Here is a 25,365-nt window from a genome sequence, read left to right as displayed (position 1 = left end):
TGATCATCAAAGATTTGGAGTTCAAATCCGTTGCTGGAACACCACGTTGGTGTTTTATCTGGATGGGGACACATTTCTTTGTACTCATGAGGTCAGTGAAAGATTTTAAAAAAATGAACACAGCAGGATAACATTTGCTTCTAACATTTTTGGGCAGCTCTCCTTTGCTTCCTCTTTTCACTCAGAAAACTATGTAAAATCATAGGATTTGATAATTATGTGTAACAAAGTAAGAATTTTAGAGAGGCATTATTGTGTGTGATTAAGCACTTTGATGCTGGAACCAGATTGCCTGGGATTGAATCTTAGTTCTCTTACTTCCTACATGAACAACCTTGAGACAATTGCTATCCTTCCTGTGCCTCAGTTTCTAAACAGGAATAACAAAAGCTAAGTGGAGATTGAGTAGTAAATATATGCAAAGCACTTAGAACTGGACCTGCCACATAGAAGTAATAAATGTTAGATATTTCTACATAACTGAATTAAATAGAATAAAATTCATAGATTAGTTACCAGGAACACAGGAACCATAGCATTTGGAGGCTATACACACGAGATCCCTGGGATACCTAAACAGGAAAATTCTGGGAGGAATTTGAGAGAAGTTCCTTACTTTTTACTTATGGCTTTGAATTTTTACTTTATTGTTTTATTTATTTATTGCCTTGAGGAATATTAATTATTTCCTTGGATTTCAACTTGCATCATAAAGAAATAATCCTTTGGGAAGAGGTATTTAAGGACTCCTCTATGGCTGTTATTGTGATCATATTCCAGTTTTGATATCCATTTCATGACAGCGTTGGGATCTGAATGAAACCTTTTCCAAATGATTTTGACGAATCAGAGCCATCATGATCTTGGAATTCTTCTATAACAAAGGCACCAGAAAAGACTGGAGAAGTCTGCAGGGGAGAGGGGGCAGGAGGGTTGCTTTCTCCCACCCATTAGGAAGGTCATTCATAAACACTAACCAGATCTCCCATAGACTTGTGGCAAGCCAAATATTTAGAGTGTAATTTAGGAAGATTAATTCTTGATTCACCTTGTTTTGGTTAGATAAAGGCAATGATCCAGCTGTTACATAGAAGTTTCTGCTTATAAGCTTACTTGACCATTGTTGAAATACTCAAGCTAGTCACAAGACTTCACTTGTTCATTAAAGGAATAGTCAGAGACCATGATTTAAGAATTCTCCATTGGAGAATGGAGCTTAAATAGATTTAACTCTTCAATGGGAATAAAATATAGTACAATTTACTATACAGGTATATATGCCTGTGACTATGAAGAGAATAGTGATGTTCTTAAAAATTAGGTGCCTAAATAATGATGGAGACTCATTTGGGATATATGAATTCAACTTCCTTATGTTCTATGCCTGGGAATTCAGCAATTTTTCATTTGCTGTCTTCTGTCATTCTCCAGCCCTGCCATCTAGGTAAACCTCACCTTCCTGAGCAGGTTTCAGGACTTTCATTTCCTTCTCATCTCCTTCATCACTTGCATTATATCAGGCTGTTCACTCAACTGTACTACTGCTTTACAACAGGTATCCTAACCCTTCACTCAACCTCTCAAGATGTCGTCAGATATGCTGTTGGCAGTTCCATGGGTGGCATGGGCCATGGAACTCCCCAAAGCAAACATCCGATGTATGTTCAGCTACAATCCATGCCTCCAGATAGGTTTACCACTAAAGCCAGAGGGTGGACTATCTGTTCTGGGAGGCCCAGAGAACTGTACAGTGGTAGGGGAAAGGCCATTGTGACTCCAGGCTTAAATATACGCTCCAGTATAAATGCACAACTTACACCTCACCCGCACTCTGCATCTTTCAAACTAGTTGTTGGGCTTGGCCCTGCAAATATAGAAATGGATGAGACCTGACCCTATCTTTAAGGACTGTATAGCCCGTGAAATTGACACTCTGAGACAACAGGGTTAGAAAGAAACAAAACAGCACTTGTAATTTGAATAATGTCTCCAAAGTGCAAAAAAAAAAAAAAGAAAAAGAAAAAAGTGAAAAATTGAAATGACAATTAAATCAGCTGAAGTAGTTTTTTTGCCTATAAAATGACCAAGTCAGACTGTAACAACATCCACTCTGTAATAAAAGCTAAAGCTTCACATATATGTCAGCTCCTACAGAAAGGGTAAACACTAGCCTTTGTGGCTTTGACATTCTGAAATAAGGAGGGTTAAAGTAGTAATATAGATTTACACAGATTTTAAAGTAAGAAATTTCTAGATAATTAAGTGATTCAGCTTTTTACTGGCCTTTAATTTATAATCCCACTTGTGACTTCATGGAAAGGCTGATTTAAAAATTAAGACAGCTTTTAATTAGGACAGATCATTAAGCAGGACCATCTGTATGTGATTCAAGGAATCCTTGATTACAACATTGTTACATATTTTACCCTAATCTCAGAAATGTGTCAATATGTATGTTAAAGTAACTTTCATTGTTTATTACCTTTAGACTATCAATAGCATATAACCCAAAATTGCCTAAATTTATGATTTTAATAACTAAAAAAAAAGAGTCTCAGAAGCACCTAGGCAGGCTGTACAGAAAGGAACAAAAAGCCATCTTCACACCTGTACAATAACACCTTCCCAAGACAATGGAGGAACATCTGAAGAGATTTAAAGAAAAAAATAACTAAAATATTTACACCTGGACAAGTTGTCTTTCAGGCATCAGGGAACAAGGAAGAAATTCTTAGGTATGCATTGTCTCAGAAAATAAGGTACCGTGCAGTTATAATCTGGAGAACTCAGAGATGATTCAAAATTAAGATTTCAAAAATGCAGAAGTAGTGATATGAAAGAACTTGCATAGTTTTTCTTACATGGTGTGGCCTTCTTTCATTAATCCCACTGAAAATGTGATATCAGATCAATTCTGCAGACTTGGAACAATCTTAATCTTCAGTGCTTCCCTAATCTGTTCTTTCCTCTTTTTTCTTTCTCTTTTCCAATGAGCTGAACATGAATGTTTATTTGCAAATCTGTACCTCTCAGTTTATAATGAACCTCTCTCCGTGTTTAGTGACAACCTAAAATAATACTACCTGTTGTTCTCCAGTTTTATCACTTGTTTAAAAATGATAAACAACTTCTGGTTAATGATTATATTTGTTTATCTCTGATCCTTCCAAAATATCTCACTAAAATAAACATAAAGGAATAAAAAAGGTAAAAACTCACAGGAGGAAAAATAATGTGAGAAGAAATTAGTGAAAAAAGGAGGTCAACAAATTTGAAAGAAGGAAAGCAGATGGATGACTCCTGAGAAGGCTTAGGAATATACCAGGTACCTAAAAAGGTGGGAGTAGTGGCTGGAATTGAAAATGGAAAGAACAGCCATTAGCCTCTCATATCTTCATGCCACACTACCCAGTGACACAGCTACCCACACACGTGACCACCCCATCTAGGGAGCTATCACCCTCCCAGGCAGGTTCCCGGTTTATGGATGGATCTCTTTCTATATTTGGCAAGAACCAGAGATTCATTTTCCAGAAGAATTAAACTATAGGGAACCCACACTAAGACAAAAGAGAATGGGAAGTGAGCCACTGCAAAAATAGAAAACAGGGGGAATATATGAAATTCCTATAAAATATCAAGACACCTCAGTTCTATTCCCTGCTCTGTACCTAGAAGAGATCATCACACAGGAAATTGGAATGTGTGGTAGGCAGAACAGTAACCCCCCCAAAGATGGTCCTAATCCCCCAAACCTGTGAATATGTTATGTTTCATGGCTAAGGGGAATTAAGGTTGCAGATGGAATGAAGGTTGCTAATCAGCTGACCTTAAAGTAAGAAGATTATCCTGGATTATTTGAGTAGCCCAAAGTAGTCAGAGTGTCTTTTAAATGTGGAAGAGGGAGATAGAAAAGTAAAAGTCAGGGTCAGGGTTATAAGATATGAGAAAGACTTGACCAGCCATTGCTGGTTTTGAACATAGAAGGAGGCCATGAGGAAAGAAATGTGGTCAGCTGCTAGAAAGTGGAAAAGGCGAGAAAACCAATTCTCCTGTAGACCTTCTAGAAAGAAACAGCCCTGATTTTAGCCTAGTAAGACCTGTTTTAGAATTCTGAACTACAGAACTATCAAATAAATTTGTGTTGGTTTAAGTCATTGTGGCAATTTACTACAGCAGTCATAGAAAATTAACACAAAGGATCTGGCCCAAATAAAAGGCCAACAATACTGACATTTGGACAGCTAGGTCCCTCTCTTTTCACCCTGCAGCAGGGAAGCCTCAAATCGGCCACATCCCTCTCACTTCACATCGCCTCACTCCCATACACATGCACAGAGCCTCCAATTAGCATATAGAGCTTCCATCTAGAACCTAAGAGACAGCCCACTATCCCCAGGAACGTGAATGCCACCTCCAAAATACAAAATAGGAATACCTATTTTTAAAAGATAAAATTGAATGCAGAAGAAACAGAAATGTGGAGGACAGAAAAATTGTGCTTAAAATGTATAATTAGGGGCTTCCCTGGTGGCGCAGTGGTTGAGAGTCCACCTGCCGATGCAGGGGACACAGGTTCGTGCCCCAATCCGGGAGGATCCTACATGCCATGGAGCGGCTGGGCCCGTGAGCCATGGCCGCTGAGCCTGCGTGTCCGGAACCTGTGCTCCACAACGGGAGAGGCCACAACAGTGAGGGGCCCGTGAGCCATGGCCGCTGAGCCTGCGTGTCCGGAACCTGTGCTCCACAACGGGAGAGGCCACAACAGTGAGAGGCCCGCGTACCGCAAAAAAAAAAAAAAAAAAAGTATAATTAATATAATCAGAAAACTAAGTGACATATTGTATCCATAAATCAAGAAGAATATGTTATCGAAGAAAAAGAAGTAGAGAGGAAGAAAAGAATAAAAGTTCGCAGAAATTATAAAGCACGTCAGCAGAATTTTTTAAAATTAGTAGAGTGTTTAGGACATAAAGTTGGGGAAGTCAGCCAGAGAAAATAATATAAAAGGCAAAAAGATGAGCTACAGGAGAGGAAAAATAAGAAAATCAAGCATGCCAATACAGGAGATACAAAATCAGAACAGTAAGAATTTGAAAGAGAGAGAGGCAAATTGATAAAAAGAAATGATCAAAGAAATAATATAAGAAAATATCCTGTTACTGAAGAACATGTTTCTGCAGAGTTCTTGGTGCAATGAATAGAAAGAGACAGACATCAAAGCTCACGATAAGATTTTAGAACACCTGAGACAGAGGTAAGAACTTCCAGAGAGAAAGCGGAGGCCACATTCAAGGAAGGGTAACTGGAAACCCAGGATGCCAGAAGAGTGGAGAAATGCCTTTATTGCACCGAGAGAAAATGTTTAGTCTTGAATTACCTACCCACCCAAACTATCAATTGAATGTGAATGAATAAAAATTTGTCAGACAAGCAAGTTCTCAAAAAATGGCCTTCCAATGCATGATTTGCTCTACTAAATGAAGGAGTACAGTGAAAGAGGGAAAAATCTTTAGAAAATAGTCAACACAGAGTAGTGAGGGGAATCCCAGGACAACAGCTATGCAGAGGACCTGGAAAGCAGTTAGTCTGTGTCCCTGGAACAGGAGGACAGTTGGGATGAGGTGATAGCACAAAAAAAGTAAGCAAGCCAGCAAGCAAGAGGCACTTGATATGTTTGACTCTATTGATACGTTTTTCATTTCAGTGGGAGAGTTTAATTTTTAAAAATTAATATTAAAAATTTGGGGGGGTTAAGTAATGTTAGATGTATAGAAAATAAAGAAAACTTATAATAACAACAACCAAGTCAGACAGTAATTAACTCTGGAAGGCAAAGTTATAGAAGAAAGGAGGTATCATCATAATAATTTACATACTCATCTATAAACAATATTTATATGGACATAGCAACACAAACAATTTATGTTTATTTAACCAAAAATTGTGATATAATATTTGGAGGATGAGAGGAGGAGTGGAAGATTGCTAAATACTCATATTCTAGAGTTGAGAGGTAGCAGTTAAAGTTTAAAATCAATAACTATAAATGGCACTAAAAGCATTAAGACATATGCCAGTACAGTCTCTAGAAGATACAGCAAAAAGAACTGAAAGTGGTTATATCTGGGAAGATGGACTAGAAGTGGATCCACTAGGAGAGGTGGAGCAGAGGACGCCTGTGTTTGTATTTATCTTTTAAAATTATGTGCATATACTACTTGGAGTTTAAAAATTAAAATAAAAAATGGCTAAACTATTTACTAAGTTGTGAGCCACACTGAGAGAATTATTACATGTTAAGCCCCTACCCTCCCTTCCATAAAACAGAGCTACGTATAGTAACAGTGGTCACTTTTATTGCTAGGAAGCTTGAGTTATGAGTTTCACATCTTTAAAACTCATATTGATTACGAGTCGTTTTTTTTAATTGGGAAAGACTAATAAACCATCCAGTGGTAAATATTATCTGTCATCTAGGAAAAAGGAGCATTTTTTGTTAATTATGCTTAAAACATAAGTATAAATAGCTTTACCTCAACTATATGGAACAAATATTTGATGCATACTAAAAATGAGAGATGGTATTTCAATGAAATTTCTATTTTTGTCTTACTTTCTGCCATCCATCCTTTCTTTTTACTTTACACTTCTGTATTTTCCCATGTTAAAAACTTGACTAGATACTTCTCTTATAATCAAGAAAGGTATATATTAGCTTAAAACTCAATTTAAAATGACATACAAAATTTGGTATATAACATAATATACACACACATAAGAGAAAGACAATGATGATAACGCTAAATTTTAATGATGGTTATCTTCGCTGGTGGCATAAGAGCCGTTTCTCCCTTCTAATTTTCTATATTTTTCAATCTTCAATAATAACATTTTAGTACTTTTAAGTATTAAGTAAATAACATTTAATGCTGGAAGCTTCTTTCATTTTAACCCAAACTACTTTAATGCAGGCAGTAAGGGTATGTATAGGAGGCTGCTGTATGCAGGTAGCCAATAGCAAGTATATTTAGGAATAAAGCTATGGAAGGGCCTGTGGTAATTCCTCCAACTTCAATTCTCCTCCAGCCCATTGGGTGGCAGCCTTTTGGTTTTGTTGGGATTTACAGCATCTCCAGCTTTGGGGACTGGTCCTGGCACGTTAAATTGATTAGGGCAATCCCATTTCCCTTAGCACCGGCATTGGTTCAGGAACAGATGAATCATGGCTGAGCCAGTCAATGCACAGCATTCTCTGGTCATAGTCACTGGCTCAGGGGTGGTCCAAACTCCTTAGGACTGGAATTTGGTTCCTGGTTTCAGGAACTGCATTCTTTCTCACTATGTGGATCTCTCACTATGTGCAGCCACATTGAAGAGGTAGCCCAGAGACAAAACCAAAACACAGAGGAGGGTAGAACAGAAAGAATCATAGAAAATTAGAGCCAAGTCTGTTTAAATAATACCCTATGCCCACCACAAGATCTAGACTTTTCACTTATCTGAAACAATAAATCATCTTTATTGTCTAAGCAGGAGTTATCAAACTTTGCAAAATAAAGTACTTTACCTAGCAGCATAGGAAGAGAAAATTTTGAGAGTTTTATACGTACCAGGCACATTACGCATGTTATCTCACTTAATCTGCACAAAACCACTCTGTTACATTTTAAGGTCAGGAAACTAGTGATAGTAATGATGGTAAATTACCCAAGGTCAAAACCCACAGTAGTTTTGCTACCTTTGATTTTGCTAAGAACATTGTTTTAAAGTACCATGTTTTATCACAACAATTTCATAAAAGGAAGAACATTCCAGTAAAAAATTAAGATAGCCATGGTCTGAGAAAAAAAGACAGTCCTTCTCAAGAAAGGACTGTTGCTATCACGACACAAATATTTTCACTTCAGCAGGTGAAAGCTCCGTCATGGGTGAGTGCTGGGCCAGCTGCATAAAATGTCATATTCTGATCCAGCAGGACTTCAGGTCTGGAAATGGAGTTTTTCGATAGTACTCCAGGCAATTCTGATGAGTAGTCATGGTGAAGAACTACTTTTCCGGGAGATGTAGGTATTCTTCAACTGGAACAGGTCCCTATTGCCTGCTTTCCCCACAAGTTTCTTTCCTGTTCTCCAATCTGCTTCTATTTGCACTTCAGGCTGTACACCTCAGCCTGGCAGATCCACAAATCATGTCTCCTCTGGCCCTCAGTTTCTAATAACTAAACATCATTTCTCTTTCTCTTGTTGCCTCAGAGATTACCTTATTCCAGTTTGATAATTGTTTTCTTATTCAAAACTACTCAGGGAAGAAAGGAAGTCTTCTCTATGAGCCATCAACCACAAGCTCACAGAAAGGAAACAGTGACATGCCTATTCCCAGAGACCTCACACCTCAGGTACTTACCTTGGAAGGTGAACAGCAGTTCAACCTGATCCAAAATAATTTATGATTGCAACCTGCATCAATAATTTTATCTGACTATATCATATTCTTTGGAGGAATGGGGTTATATTGCATTTTGAAAATAAATTTAATGATTCATATGGTCTGATGATAATACAATTCAGGTCACTAAAGAATTGTTCAACAATTGATGCTTTCTATGTTCTTTTTCCCCCAGTTTCCAAGATCAAAGACTTATTGTGTTCATTTCTAGAGCTCAGCTATTGTTCCCTTTCCCTTCCTCTTATTCTCTCTCTAGCCCTTTTTCTCCCTTCTCCCTCCTCTGCATCTTGCCTCTGCTACTGATATTTCTGGCATCTGTCCCTCACTCTGTTAACCTTCCCAAAGTGAGAAGATCTGATTATGTTTGTCTGTCATTACCTAATAAGTTGCATTCCTACTGGGCAGCTTTTGGCTCAGGTACTGATCCCTTGGTCTAATCAATAATGATCACGGTAGCAGGACTGGTTTCATTCTAAGCACTCAGCTTCTTTTCTCCAAAGGTTTTAGTAGAGGAAGTGTAGCTGGCAAGTCCTCTGAGGCTCCATAACCCACTGAGTACAGTCTGGCTTAGCAAACACCTGAAAAATTCCCAAGCAAGATTTGGCTAAGGAGAGAAGGAGAGAGCAAGTAATCATGTGTAATGACTGCTCTACCTTTCTTCTTTAAAACAGGGAAATGGAAGTATTGTCTAGATCTTCTCAGCCACATGTGGGGTGGGAGGTTGGGGGGAAAGCCCAGACAGGTATTTATTTGCAAATTTAACTACCTCAGAATGAATTCCTGAAGGTGTGAGAACTTGACTCCCTGCTTTCACTTGTCTTCATAGCGTGATGTGACTCCCATCAACCTCTGCAGTCTCTTCTCTCACTCTTCCACACATACAGGATGCCCAACTCTAATTATTTGCAGTTCTCTGATTGTTCCACACACTTGCAGAAGCAGCTCCCTCTGCCTTTTCAACCTTTCCAAACTTAATTCACCTGGCCAACTTCTACTTGAATTCCAGATTCAACATAAGCATGATCTCCGTGAAGTCTCATGAGTGTTCTTGGTAGCTTCTGTGGGAGACACCATTCATTGCCAACGAAAGGTCATTCCTCTTTTTATTCTTTCAAAAGGAGCCCCAGGTTTGTTCAGAAATCAGGCAACAGTCTCTAGTTCTCAGGAAATATGGCTTCAGCAGCTGGTCCAAGGACTGTCATGGGACCAATTTGGAGCCAAGAAGATGTTAAGAGAAGTCTGTTGAAGAGTTTTCTCTCCTTGATGAGAAGACAATGTTCAAAGATATTGCCCACACACCTCCTGCTTCCTGCATTTGAAACATGCTTTTGCTGAGACAAGGGTGCCAGAACACTTTTATGCTGCAGCCATCATTTGACATTGAGGAGAAGGCCAGTGGCATTGCAGAGATAGCAGCCTTAATGTCATTAAGCCACTGTGAGAAAATTTGTTGACACCACTGCTAGTTGACTTTTTTGTTGCTTGCAGCTAAGAGCATTCCTAACTGCTACCTCCTCTGTGCACATATGCGATCACTGAAGTGTCCTGGTCACCTCCTTAGAATCAGTTCTGCCTGAGAGTGAAAACACCTTCACTCTTTTTTTTTTTTTTTGCGGTACGTGGGCCTCTCACTGTCGTGGCCTCTCCCGTTGCGGAGCACAGGCTCCGGACGCGCAGGCTCAGCGGCCATGGCTCACTGGCCCAGCTGCTCCACGGCATGTGGGATCATTCTGGACCGGGGCACAAACCCGTGTCCCCTGCATCAGCAGGCGGACTCTCAACCACTGTGCCACCAGGGAAGCCCAAAACACCTTCACTCTTAAGGAGTATTATATCAATGATGAAAGGAAAGCATCTGTAATTGGGTATATTTGGGCACATACTTACAAGGCCAATAAAAATAAGGCAGCTACACTGGCAAAAAGATCTCAAGCTATCATTAAGTGGTAGAGTTTAGTATAAATCCAAATTGACCAGGCAAATTATCTTTGCAGTATGCCTGCATACAGAAATATGAGAAAGAAAATTTTTAGCTGAGTAGAAATAAAAAAAAAAATTCTGGTCTAATGATTTTCAAAGTCTCACAATAAGAAGACCAAACCTCACATTATGGGAGCCAAAAATCATCCATCATCAGCTATATATGTTTCTTGGTCTATATTATTTCTGTCCCAGACATTGTAAGTCTGGACTTCTCCCAGAGAAGAGAACTGTCATCCTGTCACATGATTGCAATTGGCAAGTCTTACCAAGAAAGTTTGGCAGATTCTTAGAACAGGACTAACATATGTTTTATATATGTGTGGGTAGGTGTATATATAGCCATCCATCTACATACATATATGTACACTTATTTATTTATAAGTCTTAGTTAAAGTTAGAAAAATTAATTTAGATGCATATGGATAAGTCATACAAATTAGCACTAGTTTAAAAGGAATTAGTATAAATCTTAAAGAAATCATTCGGATTTTTAAAAGTAAAAATGCCAATGCCAATTTTAAAAGTAGAACATCATGTTAATAACTTTTATCTTTAGGTTATTGCTCATTTAGATCAATGATTCATTCACCCATTCAACAAGTGTTTATGAAATCAACTACAAAGACATATATAAGACACAGAGTCCTTGTCCTTGAGAATCCTATGGTCTAGCAATAGATAGAAAAAAAAAAAGGAAATCGTTCATTCATTCAATCATTTGAGAAATCATTACTGAGGATCCTCTATGTCTGTCACATGTGCTGATAAAATGAAGGTGAAAAGACAGAGAAGACACCTGCTTTCACAGAGCTTGTGTAATACTGGGGAGAGAAAAACAGTAAACACACACCATCAACATATATACACATAATGGAGTGATAAATGCAACGTAGAGACTTCAAATAGAATAAGATAAAGAGTACCTGTGTGACTACTTTTAAATATGTGGACAGGGAATACTCCTCTTAGAAAACATTTTAGTGGAGGCCCAAGAGACCACTGGAAGAGGATGTAAGGTGAAGTGAGGGTCTTTTTCCTGCTATTGTTGCTACTGTTGCTGTAGTAGAAGTAGTAGTAGTTGTTGTTGTTTTGTGTGTGTGTGTGCGTTTCAGAAAGGAGTTACCAGAGGTGGTTTATGACAATGGGAGTAATTGAGTGAAGACTGATGATTCAGGAGAGGATGAGGCAATAATTGAGAAATAGAGACCCTGATAAGGAGAGGGGGAATGGGATCCAGAGCACAACTAGAGGGGTGTTGGCAGTTATGGCAGCAGAGATGATTGCTCTGTCATAAAACAAAGCAGGCAGAGGTCAGGCACAGAGTGAGGTGAGTAAACAGTTTTAGGTTGGAAAGGTAAAGGAATTCTTATCGAATTACTTCCATTTTCTCAATGATTTATGAAGCAATGTTATATGCTGAGAGCATGGAGAGTAAAAGGGGTTAGGAGATTCAAGGAGTAAAGACAAGATATTAAATTATCATTTTGAAAAGTGGGAATGTTAAAGTCCTATAAAAGTAATATGATAGAACTTGACTCCCACAATAGTTAATTTTATGTGTCAATTTGACTGGTGCCCACATAGTTAGTTAAACATTATTCTGGGTGCATCTGTGAGGGTGTTTCTGGATGAGACTAACATTTGAATCCGTAGACTGAGTAAAAGAGACTGTCCTCCTCAGTGCAGTGGGCATGATCCAATCCACTGAAGGCCTGAATGGAACAAAAAGGCTGAGGAAAGGAGAATTCACTCTCTCTGTGTTACTGTCTTGGAACTGGGACATTGGTCTTCTGCCTTTGGACACTGGACTCAGTCTTGGACTGGAACTTATATCATTGACTTTCCTGGTTCTCAGGCGTCTGGACATGGATTGGAACTATACCATTCACCCTCCAGGGTTTCTAGCCTGCCAACTATAGGTCTTGGGACTTCTCAGACTCCATGATCATATGAGTCAATTCCTTATTATCACCCTATCTACCTACTATCTATCTATCTATCTATCTCTCTATCTACCATTGGTCTCTTTCCCTGGAAAATCCTAATACAACTACCGGTCTGAGATTTATAGCCAGCATTTAAGGTGATACTGGCTGACATAGCTATTGTGTCTTCATCAATGTTCAGTTGTTTAGGTGTATGGGGACTATTGGATGAAACCAGGGTTGCAGCTCGGCCAGGTGAGAGAGGGTGGCAGAAAGGAGTGAAGGGTGTTGTCAGAGAGTGGCTTAATATTGTATTATATGAATGTATTATATAATTTAAGCTGGGTACAGAAGGAAGAGGGGATCTGGGGAGGGCAGATTGATAGTGATACAGTCACAAACCCAACAGCTTGGAACATCTTAATGAAGTCAAAATGTTGCTGTGTATGTGTACCTGGTTTATTGAGCTGTTTAGGAGAGAGTGGCATGCTTGAACTTGAAATTTTGGAGATGATGGATTTGATGATGATCACAAGGTCAAAAGTATGACCATAGGAGAAAGTGGCTGAGGATGGGTGAAGAATAACATCATTCTGTCGTAAGGTGGGGAGGTCCAGAAACTGAGAATTGAAGGTACTGGATGTATCATCCACGTGGATGCTGAAGTCAGTAAGAAGGAGACTGACTGAAGTCAGTCTAGGAGAATAATGGTAGAATAATAGAAAGACAGTGATGCAGGTGCTAACTTTATCAAATAACGAAGGCAACTGAGTTCTCTAGAACTCAACAAAGCAGAGGAGAAGGTGACAAAGTATGATGGCACAAACTTCACAGAGCTGAGGGTTTGGAATGATGAGGCAAGGAGAACACTGACTCCAGGATCAGACCTGTAGTTAGGTAGGATGTAAAAGAAAAACAGCCCATGCTGACTACAATGCATCAGAAGTGATTTCAGCAGAGCACATCCAGGTTTTACTTGAAGTAAGAAAGCAAAGAGCTGAAGCTGAGGATGCACACAGGTCTGGTGCTGCTGGACTCTGAGCTCCAGGTGGCAGAGTAGACGTGATGGCAGCAGAAGTGAAAGAGCAGGTCAGGTGAGTGGATGTACAGAGTCAGATGAAGATGAAGGTCTAGGCTTGGGGTCAGCAAACTTTCTCTATAAGGAGCCATCTAGTAAATTTTTTAAGCTTTGCAGGCCAGATGGCCTCTGTCACAACCACTCAACTCTGTCTTTTTTGTGTGAGAGCAGCCACAGACAATATGTAAAGAAATAGGCTTGGTTGTGCTCCAGTAAAACTCTATTCACAAAAACAGGCAGTGGGCTGGATTTGGCCCATGGATTAAAAAAAAAAAAAAAAAGAGCTTGAGCTCCTGATGATGTTTGAGGTAAGAGGCAGAAATGTGGGTCAAAACAGGTGTTTGACACCTTCCTAAAGAAGGAGGATAGCCACTTTAAGAGGGGAGGTGTGAAGCTACCAACCATCTGTTGGCATCTGCAGCTCCCCGGTGTTTCAGCTAGGGATAAGAGAAGACCTTGACATGGAACTGCTGAGATGGGCAAGAAGCATTAGTTTTGGTGGGGAATCTGCTTTTGAGTGGCCCCAGTGTAATCCAGGATGGTAAATGGGTCTCATCTGGAGCTAAAAGCTTGAGACTACCTCTTCTCTAGGATGTTCAGTGCTGTTGACTCCAGTGAGCTGACTCCAGTTCAAGGAGAAAGGGCAAAGCAAGGCTTCATGTAGGTAGAAACACACTGAGTTTCTGAAGAACGAAGATACAATCACTGGTAAATATGGGAATGGGCAAGGTTTTCTTACTCCACTCATGTCTGTATCCCCAAACTCAATCGCTAAGTAGTCAATTTAGGTTCTCCAATGTTCAAAGATGATCCAGCAGCTTCCAAAAATCAAGCAGCCTTTTAGATTTTGTTAGACACCAAATTGTATTTTTGAGGGCCTGATGTTTTGCATCAGACTCATTCAGAGTCACTCACTAGTCACTCATTATGGCAGTACCTTGAACTCAATCTATAGAAACAATTTTAAAAGATATCTGGCCTGACAAAAAAGAATGAAATATTGTCATTTGCAGCAACATGGAATATCATACTAAGTGAAGACAGTGAAAGACTAATATTGTATTATGTCACTTATATGTGGAATCTAAAAAATAGTACAGATGAGTTTATTTACAAAACAGAAACAGACTCATAGAATAGAAAACAAACTTATGGTAACCAAAGGGGAAAGGGGGGAGAGGGATAAATTAGGAGTTTAGGATTAACAAATAAACACTACTATATATAAAATATATAATCAATAAGGATTTACTATATAGCACAGGGAACTATATTTAGTATCTTGTAATAACCTTTAATGGAAAAGAATCTGAAAAAAAAATATATGTATGTATACTGACTCACTTTGCTGTATACCTGAAACTAATACAATATTGTAAATCAGCTATACTGCAAATAAAATATTCCTGGATTGAAGTTCACTGCAAATACTAAGTAAACTCTCTACCTACAGATGGTCTCTTGGATGTTCTTTTTTTTTTTTTTTTTTTTGCTGTACACGGGCCTCTCACTGTTGTGGCCTCTCCCGTTGCAGAGCACAGGCTCCGGACGCACAGGCTCAGCGGCCATGGCTCACGGGCCCAGCCGCTCCGCGGCATGTGGGATCTTCCCGGATCGGGGCACGAACCCATGTCCCCTGCATCGGCAGGCGGACTCTCAACCACTGCGCCACCAGGGAAGCCCGGATGTTCATTTTTAACAACCCTCGAACAACCCCCATTTCTTTCTTTATTTTTAATTAATTAACTTATTTATTTTATTTTTGGCTGCATTGGGTCTTCGTTGCTGCACACAGGCGTTCTCTAGTTGTGGCAAGCGGGGGCTACTCTTCGTTGCAGTGCGCGGGCTTCTCATTGCGGTGGCTTCTCTTGTTGCGGAGCATGGGTTCTAGGGGCACGGGCTTCAGTAGCTGTAGCACACGGGCTTCAGTAGTTGTGGCTCGCAGGCTCTAGAGCTCAGGCTCGGTAGTTGTGGCACACGGGCTTAGCTGCTCCATGGCATGTGGGATCTTCCCGGACCAGGGCTTGTACCCATGTCCCCTGCATTGGCAGGCAGATTCTTAACCACTGCACCACCAGGGAAATCCCACAACCCCCATTTCTAAAAGATATTTTTTAAACTCCAGCCCACTAATTATGCCCTACAGAATTGGACCAAACATTATTGATGCTGCTGTTTTTTTTGTTGATATTATTAAAACAGATTCTCAAAATGTTTAAATTATTCCCTGATAATAAAACAAGTAGCACTTTATAGGGAGATATTAACTCTTTAGGACCCCAGAGTGTAATTTATTGTTCTTTGCTATTAATCTAAAGGTATCTAATGTGCTCCTTAACAGTAAATTGGGCCCTGGGATACCGGTTTATTGCTTAAAACTTGTAAGGTTTCTGTTTTACTAATGACAAAAGAAATGGGACTGTGTTTTAAGAGCATACTTCATTTGATCTTACTGAAGAAAACCACAAAAAATGGTTTGATTCAATTAAAGTACATTAGTGTGAAAATCTTTTTCCTTTATTTAAGCCATCTCTTCCATATAGGAAATACATATTGTAATCAAAGACATTTCATGGTGGATTAAATAAAATTTGATATTCATTTAGCAATTATTATATGCAGTCTCGGGAAAACAAAGCCTTACATATTCTTGGTTCACTTAGGCATATTTATATAGAACCTATATTTGAGACCAAGAAAAAATCAACAATGTAGAAAGAATATTTGAATATATATTGATATAAATTATGTAAATAATAATAGCAGTTCCCAATTACTGAACCTTTACTATTTCTCAGCATTATAGCAATAATTTTACATGCATTCATTTATTTACTTCTCACTACAACCCTATAGGGTGGATAATGGTATCCCATCTTAAAGATAAGTAAATTGTGACCAACAGCTAGTAAGTGTCAGAGTTGAGTTTCAAACTAGATCCATTTGACTGCAAAGCCCTTGATCTTAATCTGTATCTCATTTTGCTTCCGAAACACACATTTTAAGCTGGGTAGAATCAATAAGTAAAAGCCTGTTATTGTTGGATATGGATTTTTGCCACTTTTGCCAGACAGAAAGATATGACATTTCTACTGCTGGCAATAGGTTTTCAAGAGTTCCTCTTAAAAATGCAAATCTGGGCTTCCCTGGTGGCGCAGTGGTTGAGAGTCCGCCTGCCGATGCAGGGAACACGGGTTCGTGCCCTGGTCCGGGAAGATCCCACATGCTGTGGAGCGGCTGGGCCCGTGAGCCATGGCTGCTGAGTCTGTACATCCCGAGCCTGTGCTCTGCAACGGGAGAGGCCACAACAGTGAGAGGCCCGCATACCGCAAAAAAAAAAAAAAACAAAAAACAAATCTGTACTATTAGAATAACATATTAAAAAAATAAACATTCTTAAGCTCTTAACACGTGTCCTTGCAAAATCATAAAGGAATGGGACAAGGGCAGATAATTTTGATAAGGTTAAGGAGTGATAGGTATAGAGTAAGGGAGGAGCAACCCCAAGCAGGGGTAGCGAGCACTACCTCCAGGAAATAGGCAGCATGAAAGAACTGGCTATGTATGGTAGGACTCCTAACAAGGGACAAGATGAGAGAACATCTAAGACAAGATTTTATAGCTCCATAATTTGCACAAGGCCAATATTGCTGCTTCTATTAAAATATTCAATGGTATGCCATTAGCAAGTATGATAAAATTGATTTGTATGAATTCAAAAACTATAGTAGCTGCTCTAAGCAATGACTGAGTTATAATCGCTATTGTCAAAGAGCTTATAATCAAAGAAGCATTTTTTCCCTCTTTCACACCTATTTGCTCCACCATTCTTTACACAATGTCAGATTTTACCCATGATCTCTTGCAACATGATTCTGAATTAGCCTTATACCCAGAACAGGGATGCTAAGAGAATTGATTGCTAATTAGTTCTGCTGCTCCTTTTCATTGCAGTTACATTCTTAAGTTACTATACTCGTCGATATATGACTCATTCGCAAAACTTAACTGCGATTTTAGTTAAATACTTAGTTACCATCATTGTAATGCTAATAATTATAAGGATGATGATGATGACAATAATAATAAAATGAAGTGGCTTTAGGGTTAGAAATGTGAGTCTAAAAATGCTATCTTCATGATCTGTGTTTATCCTACATCAATAATTTTGCATCAAATTTGCTCAATTTACAAATCAAAAATAGATTTTTCTGTCAGCAAAGACTAGTCTTGTATCTGAAAATCAAGCACAGCTTGTACATCATCATTAACCATAAAGGCTCTGAAATCAGAACTTAGCTGCCAATTTTGTTGATGATGCATAAGACGAAATCGAGTACAGCTGGCTCTTCTGTCCTATGCTAGCTCTGCAGTACTGACATTAGTGAAAAATCTGTTTGTTTTTTGTTTCAGGAAATTAAATAGCTATGACTAAAATGCAGCAGAGGGAACAGATATATCTGGGTAATAAACAGGTTCTATTTTTATTTTTATTTTTTTCCCTTGAAAATTCACTTCGATTACTGCAACACTAATTTGACCAACTGCAATGACCTCAAAGAAAACATGTGAAACTTAAAAAAAAAAAAAAAACAAAACCTAGAGGAACACTTTTTTTTAATAAATGGGACCAAATTACACAAATCATTTATAATTTAAAATCTGCTGAGTAAGTATAATTTTCTCAATGATTATTCCTCCTAATAGAGTGTCTATAGGAAGATTACACCTTTAAAAAAATAGATTTATTTGCTGACATGTCAACTGCCTTATCAGAATAGGCACTTCATATGATTTAGGCCCAACTTTAGCACCTTAGTGGTGAAGAAATAAACCAATTTCTAAATATTTCCTTAAAATGAGGAAATGAGAGAATTTTCAATAAGGCAATATTAAGTTAATGGCATAAAACTAAATTCTAGATCCCTAAATTTATTGGAAGTTGTTGAATCAAGGAGATCCTCCAGGCAAGCATTAAATATGCTGTGCCAGCGTGGGGTTGAAGGAAGGACTGAACACACACACGTTAACTGCCACTACTTCAGGAAATCCTGTGAAAGAAATCTTAAGGACATGTTTTTTAAGACACACACCCACAAAAAAAAAAAAAAAAAAAAAAGGAGGAAGATAGGAGATAACAGCAACATGCTTTTGAAAACTGGAAAATAAGTGAATGAAACCTGAGAGACTTAGCAGACCTCAGAGAGGGGAAACTAAGCTAGTAATGGGGAAAGCTGAGAAACATCTCCATTAATACAACAGAATTTTCCTAAGGTTCAGGAAATAATAGCCCAGGTACTTCCAAAACTGAAAGTGAAGGAGGGAAGGTCGGTGCTACAGGAGTATTCGGTGAAAGCTGACTGAGAAGCAATCATCTCCTTTGATCTCCTTCCCAGCCCGATGCCAGTGGGAGACTAACTCTCCTCACCTTGGAATAAGGCCCCGTGGTTATTTTGGACTAATAAAGGCCAGGCACAGTTGAAGACTTGAATATTCTATTGAAAACACCACCTCAAGCACCTTCCCCACTCAGCTCCCAGGACACTGGCAGCCAAATCTTGACCCTCCACGAAGGAGACAGGTGGACTTTTCTCTAGTACCTGGCCATGCCACCTAGGAAGACCTAAAAGTATTGCTAACGAGGATGCCCAAAAAACAGCCTTCCCAGATCACCTTGCAGTAAAGCTCAAGATCAGTGAGTTCCATATGCATGTATGCATTCAAAGCTCCCAATCAGCTTTTAGTTTTTCATTCTTAATCAAAAGCAGAAAATCAAGGATTATAAGACATCTGAGAAAACCTCTAATATGGAGGAGCTGGGGGCTTGGGGAAGGAAGGAATAGGAGTTGTTATTAAATGGATACATATTTTTAGTTTAGGAAGATGAAAAAGTTCTGGAGGTGGATGGTGGTGATGGCTGCACAACAGTGTAAACGTACTTAATGCCACTGCACTGTACATCTAAAATTGGTTAAAATAGAAAATTTATGTTATATATATTTTGCCACCATAAAAATAAATAGAAAAATAAAATATATAAGAATGTCAGTTGGAAAATAAAGGTGAGGAATTTTCTCAAAAAATATAGCAGAAACGAAATAAAAACAAGTAGAAAAGCAATAGAAAATTGAAGGACCAGTCCAGGATGTCTAATATATAATATATAATGAATATATCTTCAGAAATGGAGATAAAAGAAAGCATGCAAGAGGAAATCATTACTGAAATAATTCAAGAAAATTCTCCATAACTGTAAGACATTTTTTAATTTCCAAAATGAAAGGCCTATTCAGTGCTCAATATAATGGATGAAAATAAAATCACATCAGGGCATATCATTGGAAAATTTTAGAACAATGAGGACAAAGAGAAGATCACCAAAGTTTCCAGAGAGGAAAAAATTGGGTCAGAAATCACAATGGTACTGTATTTCTTAACAGTAAGACCGGAGCAATGTCTTTAAATGTCTGAAAAAAAGTATTTCCCACCTAAAACTGTATTATCAGCCAAACTGTTAATCAGATTAAAGAAGTAAAGAGATTTTCAGAAATGTAGGATCTTTAAAAACTTACCTCCTAGACACTCTTGTGCTGGAGCTATTGGGAGATATATTCTTTTTTTTTTTTTTTTTTTTTTGCGGTACGCGGGCCTCTCACTGTTGGGGCCCCTCCCATTGCGGAGCACAGGCTCCGGACGCGCAGGCTCAGCAGCCATGGCTCACGGGCCTGCCGCTCCGCGGCATGTGGGATCTTCCCGGACCGGGGCATGAACCCGTGTTTTCTGCATCGGCAGGCGGACCCTCAACTACTGCGCCACCAGGGAAGCCCAGAAGATATATTCTGAGAGAAAGAGAATGTGTGTTGGCAAGGAGGAGGAGTTGGGGGGAACACTAAGAAAAAGAGGATTACATGTGCCAGAGGGAACAGGGACTCCAACACAAGAGAAAGGGGAAGAGAAGCCCTAGATAAAGAGGACAGCATTACAGGCTAACTGTGGTTCACCTTGCATACAGGCCATAATGGACCTCCTTAGACAATTTTTGGTGAGGACAGGGCAAGGCTCTTTATCCACAGCCTTCCTTCCCTCCACACAGAACAGCTGTGCATAGAGAAAAGTGGTAGAATTACTTTAAATGATAATGGTATATGAGGCAATAAACGAGTATATTCCTGACTTAAATTGTTACACTGAATGCTGTCAGCCGTATTTGCAAGGGCCTTCTGATCCCTGCAGACTACAATGCAGAAGAAAATACAAATCTGCCTATATACATTAAATTTTCTCATATGAACATTCTCCTGCATAGGCGTCTGTACGTGTGTGTGCTTGGTGTGTGTGTAAAATCTCTGAAGGGATATACAGGAAGTTGATGACATATTTGCTTCTGGGAAAAAAAAGTGGGGGGCTGGGCAAAGGAGGATAAAGAAAGCTTACTTTTCAAGATATATCCTTTTGTTCCTTTTGAATTTTTATCACAATTCAAAGACGAATAAATTACATTCTTTAAAAAAGTATAGTTTTAAGCAAGAAATTCAATTTCTAGGAGTTTATACTAAAGAAATATCTATCCTTAAACCAAATGATGTAGGTGCAGGGATATCTTTGTGTTAGCAAAACTTTGGAAACAACTTAAATATTCATTCACTTGGTAATGATGAAATAAACTATGTATATCCCTGCAAGGGAACAGTATGCAACCAGAAAAAATAATTTAAAAGCGCTTTATGTACTGATACAAAACTGTCTCCGAAATAAGTGGTTAAGGAAAAATAGACAAGATACATACTTTAAAATGTGTGTGAGCTCACATTTGCTTGTATACATGTAGACTATCTCTGGGAGAAAATACAAACATTTTATAACATTAGTTTAGCCTGAACTGCATGGCAGGGGAACAGGGATATGACAGAAATTATTCTCTGTACACAATTTTGTACCTTTTGAACTTTGAGCCATTTTAATATGTTACCTTTGAAAACCAAATTGAATTACAATTTTGAAAATGTGGGGCATTTTTAAATAGCCTAGATTATTTTCATCTCGATTCTTTCTTTTTTCTTTCTTGCAAAACCAGTATGAGATCTTTCATCTAATGATAACACTCTGGTTGTAGTTCTGCAATGCTTAAGAAATAAAATCTGTTACTCCTGCTGGGATCAGATCAGAACAGTTGTCAGCATATGTGGGCAGCAGTGGGTGAAGAGCTTTTGGATTTAAGGCATATAAACGAAATACCAAAGTTGAATGTATTATAACAACATTGTTGATATAGGAGAAATTTTATACTAGTGTCACTTATGAAGACATCAATGATGCACTTCTCTATGATACAGATGAGGACAAGACTCTATATATCAGCTTCATGCTATCCATTCAATCAAGATAGACCAAAGAAATGAAAAGAGAGGGATAATGGGAGCTCCAGACTGGATTTCAAAGCTATGTCTGGGTCCCTTTTCAATAGCATGACTTACTGGGATAGAGGAGCATATTTTCTGTTTCCTCCTTTCTCTTCTACATATTTATAAACCATCACGCATATTAGAAATGTGGGTATGAACTTAACTCTATAGAAGACTTTTTAAAATGCTAAAAATAACTAACTTTCAGGAAATTAAGTGAGCTCTGTGTGTAAAAAAGCCCCCGGTGTAATGTGATAAAGATAAGGTGTAGTGGTAAAGATCCTTGCCCAAGAATTGGTCCATTTGAATCCAATGGTTCAGAGACCCCACCATGCTCTCTATCATATCCTATGTTACTCTCTCTGGATTCATCTAGGATCAGAAATATTTGATGAGATTACGGAATTATTAAAAAAGCATATCCCACAAGCCTTTGACTATATGAACATTTAATTTCCCAAACAAAACTGACAGATTTTCCAGGACATCACTGCTTCCACTGTGTTGCCAACTGTCTCAATACTGAAAACTTGAGTAATCTTTAAGTGGGTAAATCTTAAATGGAATCCCCTTAGCATGACAAATTACTTTAATGGCACCTCTTAATGACTTTAGTGGCACTTCTACTAGCTTTGAATACCTAGTCTTCAAATGAAAGGTGCAACTTTCGATAGAAATCCCAAGGACAGTAAACAAGCAGAAAGAAGGTTTTTACAGGAGGTTTTGGCCAAGCACTGGGGAAGGTCAAGGGCCAGAACTCTTTAGAAACACAACCATGGCAGTTGTGTGGAGTAGGGCCAGGCCAGGGCAAGGAAGCCACTGGTGACAGGAGATGACATAGTCAGCTGTTGCCAAAATCCAAGTAAAAAGTGACGAAAGGTGAAAGAAGAGCAAGGAAATAGATTGTGAGGGGAAGGGAGTGTGGGGATACAGTGTTTAGAGTTAAAATGGACAGGAAGCTCTGACACCTCTGGCAAAGAAAGTTTTTGCCCCACTCTCCTGAGTTACCTGCTCATCCATAGCTCCTTCTGGGCCTTGGTCTCCTCCACGAGGCTTCAGAGGCCACCACTCACTTCCCTGCTGCTTGTCAGAAGTAGGGACCACAACCCTGGTCTCAGGGAGGTGCCATGTGCAGAAGGTTATACTTCCCGATGCTGTCTTCTTTTCCTTGATTGTCCCATACACCCACCACTCAAGTCTGTGCAGGTGTTAATAACGACTGAAAGTTAGAAACAAATGAAGGAAATCACAACATAGAGGACATATTACAAACTGTTCACTAAATAAAACTTCCCAACCGGTCAAAGGAAAAGAGCAACAAAAAAACTTACTACTTACACAAAGATCCCCTTAAGAGCATATCCCGAACTCCTAGCCTTTCTTCCTTGTCTCAAGTCCCCCGTCTCAAGGTCCACTGGTATTGACTCTCCCCTTAGAAAATACCTTTCTTCATATCTCTACAGTACATATCTTTACCACCTTACGCCCTACTCATGGCGTTTAATCTCATGGAGGGTCCAGCCCCTTTCCCAGTCAGTGCAACCACAGGATATTATTTGTAGCAACACCTTTCCCAAAGCTTGAATTAGGCAGTATGAAATAATACTACAGAGGGTCTCTAACAGCACAGCCCCTGTGGAATTTGCATTTCAATCTGTACCTATTGGTAGCAGTGAAGATTTCGCACCTCGTTCTCCTTGCTCATCCACTGGATTCTACACATGCATATCTCCCAAAGGCAAATAATAATTATCAAAGACAATTCACATTAAGGAAGAGAAAAATTTTCCTAAAAACATAATCTGCACTGAGTCTACCCTAAATGGAGATAACTGGCTACATTTTTATTCAGAGTTATGTTGATTCTCACTTTGTTCATCCTCCTGCTTCTAACCTTGCCCAGATTCCTATAGGTCTGTAAGAAACAGGATGCATTACATAACCTTTTCAAGTGACAGCAACTCCCTTCCTACACAAAGATGTTGAATTCATGGAATTATTAAAGAGTATAGATATAAATGTCGTGTGTGTGTGTGCGTGTGTGTGTGTGTGTGTGTGTGTGTGTGTGTGTAAAGTTGGTGGAGGGTTTTTTTTCCAATTATAATTAGCTTGGCTCTTTCAAGCATCTGATTTCATTCGCTATTTGAACTCATATTCTGTAATCACAAATATTGCATAGTCCTGGGGAACAAACAGACTTGCACAGGAAATAAAATACTTAAAGGAAAAGAAGGTCTTAAATTTGAAAAAGAGAAATTTAAGGTAGCCAAATTAAAAAAATGAGAATTCTTAAACTTTGTAATATAAGGTTATAGTTTGTGCAAGAATAAAATAAAGAATGCTATCATATGATGCGTTCTGATAAAATTTAACCTTTCACTCTCTTAAAATTTATAACTTTGCTATTCCTGTTCCTGTGGTAAATATTTTAATTCACAAGGATTAGGTGGACTCTAATATTCCAGCTCTAAAAATGTATGACTCCTTCTGCTTCCACATTCATTTATTTCATGTATTCAATAATTTCCACTATTCACAAATAATTGTAGATAGCCTAATGGCCAGGTCCTAAAAATTCCAAGATAAATTAGAGAGAATTCTTGCCCTCATGGAGCTTGGTTTAATATGGGAGACAGAGAAATAAACAAAAACTTGCATATGGGTCACAACAGAAGGATGTACACAGTGTGACAAGTGATCAATTTTAGAGTTTGTGGGTGGGAGGTATAATAAGCAGGGTAGTGTTGGTGTCAGGCAAAATTTCACAGAAGCTAAAGCCCCTTAACTGGGAATTGAAAGGTAGACAGTATGGGAAGTTCATTCCAGCCTGAGGAAAGAGCTAGTGCAAAGGTACTAATACATGAAGCAACACAGGAAATTTGGGGTTAGTCTAACTAATCCTGTTAGTTGACTAGGAGTGGAAACTGAGGCTGAGTGAATCAAGAAATAAAGAGGTGAGAGATGTACAGGGCCCAAAAAGGCTGCTGTGTTTCATGTCTCCAGCTTTTATCACTAAGCTCTCTGTTGTGGTGGTAGAGGGTTTAATGTCTCTGTGGCAAGAAGAGTCTCATCCTCCCTGAAGGTTTAACCCAAAATGGGCATTCCCATTTGATTTTTTTTTTTTTTTTTTGCGGTACGCAGGCCTCTCACTGTTGTGGCCTCTCCCATTGCGGAGCACAGGCTCTGGACGTGCAGGCTCAGCGGCCATGGCTCACGGGCCCAGCCGCTCCGAGGCACGTGGGATCTTCCCGGACTGGGGCACGAACCCGTGTCGCCTGCATTGGCAGGAACCCGTGTCGCCTGCATTGGCAGGCGGACTCTCAACCACTGCGCCACCAGGGAAGCCCCTCCCATTTGATTTTGACATGCCACTTCCTATGTGATAATATGAAATGCTCTCTCCCCCTGCCCAGTAGCAGTAGCATAATAAATTATATCCTAAGTGTGTGCATCAGTATTAGTCTTCAGGTAAGTTCTGTACTTACTATGCCCCAGCACTAAGGCCTTGAACAGGTAGGTATTAGGGATA

This window comes from Hyperoodon ampullatus, assembly GCF_949752795.1.
Source record: "Hyperoodon ampullatus genome assembly, chromosome: 8".
Taxonomy (NCBI): domain Eukaryota; kingdom Metazoa; phylum Chordata; class Mammalia; order Artiodactyla; family Ziphiidae; genus Hyperoodon; species Hyperoodon ampullatus.
This window is presented reverse-complemented; position numbering follows the sequence as displayed.